Source organism: Chiloscyllium plagiosum, unplaced genomic scaffold (genome assembly GCF_037043375.1).
Source record: "Chiloscyllium plagiosum isolate Xiang-an unplaced genomic scaffold, Cpla_swu_hap1 HiC_scaffold_13, whole genome shotgun sequence".
Taxonomy (NCBI): Eukaryota; Metazoa; Chordata; class Chondrichthyes; order Orectolobiformes; family Hemiscylliidae; genus Chiloscyllium; species Chiloscyllium plagiosum.
This window is the reverse complement of record NW_028270151.1, coordinates 30,267,940-30,276,362: the sequence shown is the minus strand read 5'-3', so window position 1 is coordinate 30,276,362 and position 8,423 is coordinate 30,267,940.

Here is an 8,423-nt window from a genome sequence, read left to right as displayed (position 1 = left end):
TTCCCTGAAGGTGAGGAAGGGAGGCAGCCAGTCAGCTTCTTTGAAAGCTGCCTAAGTTTTTGGGCCTTCACATCAAGTCCAGCAGGCTGAAGATTGGAAGGGCTTATCAGGTTACAGTGCAGCACCCCCGCTCAGTCCGAGTGCACTTCCATTCATATAAGGACAAGCAAAAAATCATAGAAGCTTTCAGATCCCTGGGAAGAGATCCGCAGGCACTGCTGCACATGCAGTCAAAAATCATGTTTTTCCAGAATTTCTCTGCAGCTGTAATTCGAAAGAGGAAGACCTTCGATGAAGTTAAAAAGAGGCTGAGGAACCTGGGCATCCAGTACTCCGAGATACCCTACAATGCCCCATTTCAGCCATGAGGACTCAGTTTATATGTTTGACTCAGTGGATAAAGCTAAAAACTTTGTGGACACTTTAAAATAGACGGATTGGCCTGAAGAATATGGTTAACGTTTGTTCTCTTTTCTATGTTTCCCCATGTTTTCCCTTCCTTTTTTTAAATTCCTTTCTTTCTCCCTAATAATTTCCTTTTTGGAAAGGGGGGAATAGACCTTGGAATAAGTTGTTCCTATTTTTTTTTAATAACTGGATTTTCTGATGGGAAATTTTGTGGATGTTCTTTGTTGCCTCTCCTCCTTTTTTTTGTTTGTTCTGTTTCTTTTAGTCACAAGTTGGGGTGACATGAGGCCAAGGATGGGTGGAGTGCTCATCCTGACTTTGTTTTTTTTCTGTTGATTTAAGGATCATCTCCTTGGTTTTTCTTTCTGGCCTAAGGCTGGGGCACAGTGCAGATTTGAAGGACATGTGAAGGTGGGGAGGGGAATCGTAGGGTGAGAGCCCCTATGGGCAGGGGGAAGAGTCTTCCATTCAAGGTTTTATAGTTGGTAGTAGTTTTTTGGTAGTAATAGTTGTTTATAGTCATGATAGAGTAGTTTTTGTACATATAGTTATTTGACTCTATGAGTCTTTATTTAATTATGCTTGGTGCTTTATAAGCAGGGTTCTCCCTCTTAGGGGTTCAAGGGCCTCTAAAAGGGGATATGGCTAAATGTCTTATTAAATGGTGCACCTGGAACATTAAGGGAAGTCATTTGCCTATTAAAAGGAAAAAAGTGCTTTCTAGCCTTAAGAGGGAAAGGAAACTCATCCTGATGATGGGGAACATCTGAAATTACAACAGGGGGTTTATGACCGGGTATTCTTTTCATCCTTTACTACTGAAAGTAGGGGAGTGGCGGTAATTATCAAGAAAAATCTTCCGTTCACATTATTAGAGCAGGTGAAAGATGAGCAGGGAAAGTTTGTGATAGTTAAAGCCCTGATACATGGGGAGGAATGTGGCATTTTAAATGTCTACTGTCCTCCGGCTCATCCCCTCAAATTTGTGATTAGTGCTTTCTCTAAGTTGAGTGCTTTTGGAACACGGCACGTTATTAAGGGGGTGGCTTTATTTGTCTCTTGGATCCGACAGTGGACAGGATGCCTTGTGGGTCCCCAACTATTTTTCCGCAGGCCAAGCAGGTGGTTGACTTATGCGAGGAGTTGGGGCTGGTGGATATTTGGAGATGTCTTCACTCTACCGGCAGGGACTTCACCTTTCTTTCAAATCCACATTAATGTCACACAAGGATTGACCTCTTTCTGGTTCCCTTAGCCTTTCTGGATTCGATTATGGTTTGTAAAATTGGGAATATAGCTATCTCTGATCATGCGGCAGTATATTTGGAGTTTAAGGCCAAGAGTGAAGGGCTAGATTTGTGGCACTGGCATTTTACCCTTTTCTCCTTAAGGATTCCAAATTTGTGGAATACCTTTTGAAGGGGTTTCAGGAATTCTTGACTATCAACTCAGACACGGCTAGTAGTCCGTCTATGTTATGGGAGACTGCTAAAGTCTTTGCTAGGGGATTAACTATTTTCTATTCGGCGAGCCGGAAATGACAGTAGCGTTGAACAATGACGAACAGCAGCGTCTACTTGAGACGCGGTTGGAAGCTGCTGAGGCGGCACATTTTACGCAGCTTTCGGTGACTAAGCTACAGCGGATCACGGCCTTCCAGCTGCCTTGAATTCAATACTGTCACAAAACGGAAAGAAAGAACTTGCTTTTGCTAGACAAAGGATGTTCGAATATGGGCATAGGCCAGGGAAGTATTTAGCGTACCTGACGAGGAAAAAGCGTGCTCTCCAATCCATTACTGCAATCAGAGACAGCACCGGGGTCCTTACATACGATGCTAAAAAGATAAATGAGGCTTTTTGGAGCTTTTACTCTGCATTGTATCGGTCTGAAGGTTGCGATGACAGGAGGGCTAAAATGGAAACCTTTTTTAAGAACCTGGACCTCCCAGGGGTAACCTTGGAACAGGCCTCTCTCAGTTCAGCAAATACAAGAGGCAGCTAGGCAACTTCAGTGTGGGAAAGCGCTTGGCCCTGATGGTCTCCTGGATGAGTTTTATAAGGATTTTATTGGGATTCTGTCAGGGCTGATATTGGAGATGTACAATTACTCCTACGTACATGAATGCTTACCACCATCTTTGAGAGAAGCTAATATTTCCTTAATTCTTAAGAAGGGGAAGGTTCCTGAGGGTTGTGCCTCATACAGGCCCATCTCTCTATTAAATTCAGATTTCAAGATTCAGTCCAAGATCCTGGCGCTGAGATTGGAAAGGGTGTTGCCCCATATTGTTAAAGAGGACCAGACAGGCTTTATAAGGGACCATGGGTCCTCTAATAATATTAGAAGGTTGCTGAATATGGTCCAAGTTTGTCAGCAACGATTGATTCAGGGGTTGGTGATTTCCTTAGATGCAGAGAAAGCATTTGACTGGGTGGAATGGACATATCTTTTTTATGTCTGAGAACAGTTTGGGTTGGGTGGAGTCTTTACTAGGTGGGTGGAGGTTTTATATCGCTACCCTCTGGCAGTGGTCATTACCACCAGGGTGAAGTCTGGGAATTTTAGGATTGATAGGGGTAGTCGACAGGCTGCCCCTCTTACCGTTGTTGTTTATGTTGGCGATAGAACCGCTGGCAGAGGCTATTCGTCAGAACATCCACATAACCACTCTGGAAATGGGATCGAGGGCACACAAGATTATACTGTATGCAGATGATGTCCTTCTGTCTTTAGCAAACCCAGTGACCTCAGTACCCCATTTGGTACAACGTATCAATTCATTTGGGGCTATTTCAGGATATAAGATTAACTTTGCAAAATCGGAGGCTATGCCTTTGGGGAACTTTAAGGATGTGCCAGAACTTGAAGGTGTCCTTAAGTTCCCTTTTAAGTGGTCACAGGCAGGGTTCCGGTACCTAGACATTTTTATTACCCCCAAGTTTGATCTGTTATTTCGGACTAACTTCGCTCACTTGCTTGACAGTATTAGGCGAGATCTCCAGAGATGAGAGGCTCTTCCAATTTCATGGCTGGGCCAAATATCTCTCATTAAGATGAATGTTCTTCCTCATTTGCTTTATCCCATGCGTATGCTCCCTATAATGTTTCCCTGGTAAACGCTGCAGAAGCTTATGGGGTGGTTTGGTTCCTTTGTCTGCCATCGTGGGCGGCCCCTCATCAAACTTACTAAATTGCAGTTGCCTCAAGGAAGGGGAGGAGTTGATTTCCCAGACATCAGGAGGTATCAATTGAGTTCCCGGCTGTCCTTTGTCTGTGATTGGGTAGGTAACGAGCCAAACTCAAAATGGCTGGATATTGAGGCCTCCCAAGCAAAGTGCCCTCTCATGGATAAGATGAGGACAGTTATGGACCACTGCCGGAACCCCTTTGTCATTAGTACAGTCAAGGCACGGAGGGCGATGCATCAGAGTGAGGGTTGTTTATCCAAGACTTCGCCACTTACATCTATAGTTGGCATGCCAGGGTTCTGACCAGGGATGATGGACTCAGGGTGCAAACTATGGGCAGCAAGAGGAGTTTCTAGATTAGGAGACTTCTTTGAGGGGGAGCCTATGATGTCTTTTGAGCAACTGAGCCGCAAATATGGGTGCCTAGTAGAGACCTTTACCATCTTTTTCAGGTTAGGGATTTTGTCCAGAAGAAGACTACGCGTCTCACTAAGCCCTATAAGCTCAATACAGAGAGGTTGTTGCTATGTTCCACAAGCACCCTTTCGGTTAGTGCCCTCTATCGCCGCTGGGTGGCAGGGCCTGGCAGGATATTAACCAGTTAATGTGAGGTCTTGGAGCAAGAACTAGAAGTGGAGATCTCTTCTGAAACATGGGTGAACATATGGGAGAATACTCGAAAGATCACAATCTGTAATAGGACATGCGCTACGCAGTTAAAAATTCTGCACAGGGCTCATCTGACACCAGACCATCTAGCGAAGTTTAAAAAAGGGTCATCTTCAGTGTGCCCCAAATGTAAAATAACTCTTACCCATTGCTTCTGGACATGCCACAGGCTCTATGTTTACTGGAGCGCTGTGGTGGGAGAAAGAGGGAGGGTATTGAGGACTGAAGTCAAAGTAAACCCGATATCTCTCCTCTTAGGTCTACCAAATTTACCATCTTTAGATGGGCATGGGAAGAAACTATTTAATATTCTTGCATACTGTGCACGGAAGAATATTCTGATGAACTGGATGTCTGAGAACCTGCTGGGCTTGCTGGGATGGCAGAAATTAATGATGGAGCACATTCCCTTGGACGTTTTTACAAACATGGTGCACCACACAACAGACCATTTTTATAAGTCATGGCAGCCATACTTGAGTTATTTGGATATAGATTTATCAGCTATCTTAACTAGGGCATTTGTTTAACCAGGATGGTTAGATTTGTCAAGCCCTGGGCCCTGGAGGGGGTCTCCTGAGTTAATTTGGGAATATACAATGCTCCCGTTCCTTTGTTTGGAAGCTTTGTGCTGAACATAGCTGTTCTGTATTTTGTGTTGTTTTTTGCTTTTCTTTCTTTTTTTGGTGTTGCTTTGCACAGTGTTAGGGTTTGGTTTGTATTATAGAGTAAGTTAGTAGTTAGTAGACAGTAGTTGTATTGTAATTTGTGTTTTTTTACTTTTTATTATACTGATTATATTGATTGCATTTTTCAATAATTTTATATGTTTGTAAAGTGAAAAAAATTTGCTAATAAATATATTTACAAAAAAAAAGAAATTAAAGGGCAATGCTCCCTGAAAGAAAATTTCATGTGGAAAGTAATGTATTTGTTGACATATTTCTGCCTCTGTCCCCTGGGTATTTCCGTATTGTGTAGCATCTGGAGCTATGGAGCAGAAGGTTTATTTTGTTGACAGGGACAGCATGAAACCTGATCTAGCTGCTTCTGGAATTCATTAATATAATGGCAAAAATCCTTTTGTTGCTGAGTTTAGAATTAAGCTGTAGCATATGATCCATGTGCATGATTCTCTAAGAGGTAAGCTGCACTTTCGTATTTATGTACAGAGGCAAAAATATGAATCGGTGGGCAATGTGTTCCATACCATTCTTGAGCACTGTTATCTTGAAAAATTACAGTGGCAAAATAAAAAATAAAGAAAAATAAGCCTCCAGACAAATAACTCATATCTTGCCCCATCACTCACTTTTCTGGACTTGGAAATAAATTGCCATTCCTATCGTGTCAACAGGTCCTGAAATTCCCTTCATAATGGCATCATGGATCTGCGTGGACTGCAGCAGTTCATCACCACCTCCACCATGATAACTAGGGATGGGCAATCAATTAAAAAAAACAGCAGTTGTTGGGGAAGCTCAGCAGGTCCGGCAGCGTTAGTGGAAAGAAAGCCGAGTCTGGTGACCCTTCATGAGAACTTCAGAGGAGGCATCTTGGTGGCTCAGTGGTTAGTTCCACTGCCTCACAGACACTCAGGTTCGATTCCACCCATGGGTGCCTGTCTGGGTGGAGTTTGCATGTTCTCCCCGTTTCTGCGTGGATTTCTGTGGGGTGCTCCAGTATCCTCCCACAGACCAAAGATGTGCGGGTGAGGCAGATTGGCCAAAGTAAAATTGCCCCATGGTGTCCAGTTTTGTGCAGGCTAGGTGGATTAGCCATGGTAAGGGAGGAGGATGGTTTGGTCTTGGTGTGGGTTGCTAATCGGAGGTTCAGTGCAGACCTGATCAGCTGAATATCCTCTATTTGAGCTATAGAGATTCTATCATTCCAATATGAGTATTCAGTAAGAAAGGACATAGAGTCATAGAGATGTACAGCGCGGAAACAGACCCTTTGGACAAACTCATCCATGCTGCCCGGATATCCTGAATTAATCTAGTTCCATTTGCCAGCACTTAACACATATCCCTCTAAATTCATATCCAGCCAGATGCCTTTTAAATGCTATAATTGTACCAGCCTCCACCACTTCCTTTAGCAGCACATTCTACCCATGCATCTTCTACCCATGCATCACCCTCTGTGTGAAAAAGTAAACCCTGAGGTCCTTTCTAAATCTTTCCTCTCTTACCCTAAACCTATGCCCTCTAGATCTGGACTCCCATACCCCACAGAAAAGACCTTGTCTATTTGTGCCTATGTCTATCCTATCCATGCTCTTCATGATTTTATAAAACTCTATAAGATCACCCTTCAGCCTTTGATGCTCCAGGGAAAACAGCCCCAGCATATTCAGCCTCTCCCCATAGCTCTGCCCTCCTGAACCCTTTCAAGTTTCACAACATTAAATGTAGGGGAATGGGTCTGGGTGGGTTGTGCGTCGGCGGGTCGGTGTGGACATGTTGGGCCGAAGGGCCTGTTTCCACACTGTAAGTAATCTAATCTAATCTAATCTAATCTAATCTAATCTAATCTAATCCTTCCTACAGGAGGGAGACTGAAATTGAACACAATATTCCAAAAGTGACCGAACCCGCATCCTGTACAGCAGCAACATGACTTCCCAACTCCCATACTCAATGCCCAAACCAATGCTTCGAAGGAAAAAGAATCTGCATTGTTTTCATTGACTGGTTCAGCAATTGTTTCTTTAGTTCTACCAAGTTAAGAGACTTGTTAGGTCAAATGATTAGTTTCTGTGCAGCAACTTTGTTTTGGTTTATGGAATGGATTCCCCAGTTTGATACTTGTAGTTCCTACCAGTGTTCAGAAGCTGAACTAGACTAGGTAATATTGTGGCTACAGGAGATGGTGAGAATCTACGTACTCTGTGGCAAATTAGTTAAATCCTCACTCCCCAAACGCATTCCACCATCTGTGGGAGTCAAGTCAGGAGTGTGTCAGACTATTTTCCATTGGCCTGAATGAGTTCACATACAGAAACCAACAACATCCAAAGCAAAGCAGCCCACTTGATTGATCACACATCCACCACCTTGTTCATTCAGTCCCTTCCCCACTAATGCGCGGTAGCAGCAGTGTGCATTATCTACAACATACCCTGCAGCAACTCAGCCAGGCTCCTCTGACAGCACCTTCCAAACCTGTGACCTCGACCATATGGGAGAACAAGTGGAAGCAGACAAACAGGAAGACCACCAACTCCAAGTTTCCTCCCAAGACTCACATCAGTCAGGCTTGAAAATAGATTGCTGCCATTCCTTTATTATCACTGATAAAATCCACGAGCTGCCAATCCTCACTGACACATTCACTAGGGAACAGCAATGGTTCAAGAGGACCATTCTGTACCAGCTCATCAAGGACAACTGAGCATGGACAAGAAATATTCTCCTTGCCAGCAAAACCCAAAGTAAATGATTTTTAAAACCTGACCAGCACATCCTGAGACTGCCAATATTATTCAAAGGGCTTTTTTGCTTAAACAAAGTTAAGAACTTTTTAATATGAAAAAGCTGAATTGGGGAGAAATCCAGCTAGTTTCATGGCAACAAGGATTCGACTTATCTTGCTCTTAGCAATGGCAGTTGAATGGACATAACGTGGGGCTTCCCATTGTTCAGACTTTCTAAACAAAGATTCAGAAAACCAGAAGAATCAGGTAAAAATCAGAAGAACTGCAGATTCTGTAAATCATGAACAAAAATATTGATTGTGGGAAAAGCTCATCAGGTCTGGCAGCATCTGTGGAGAAATATCGTTTCGGGTCATTGCTGAGACCTGCTGAGCTTTTCCAGCAATCTCTGTTTTTGTTTCAGAAGGATCAGATTGTGGGATTTAAATCCTTTCCTGATATTGGAACATGATAGTTCAATGAAGTAAGTCAGAAGGTCACTCCAGTGTAACACCAGCATCTCCACATCATGGCATTCAATGAAGCATTGAGGATGATAATGAAGTGAGGTATTGTCAGGGGTCCAGTCCTTCAAGTGGCAAGTCCCACTGTGAAGGTCAGCTACATCCTGGCTATTTAAACCAGTCCAGGGCATTGCTCCTGTAGCCTGGCACTTTCTTTGCAGCTGGAACACCATATTCTGCATCCCATTACCCTGATGCACTTGTGGACGGTAT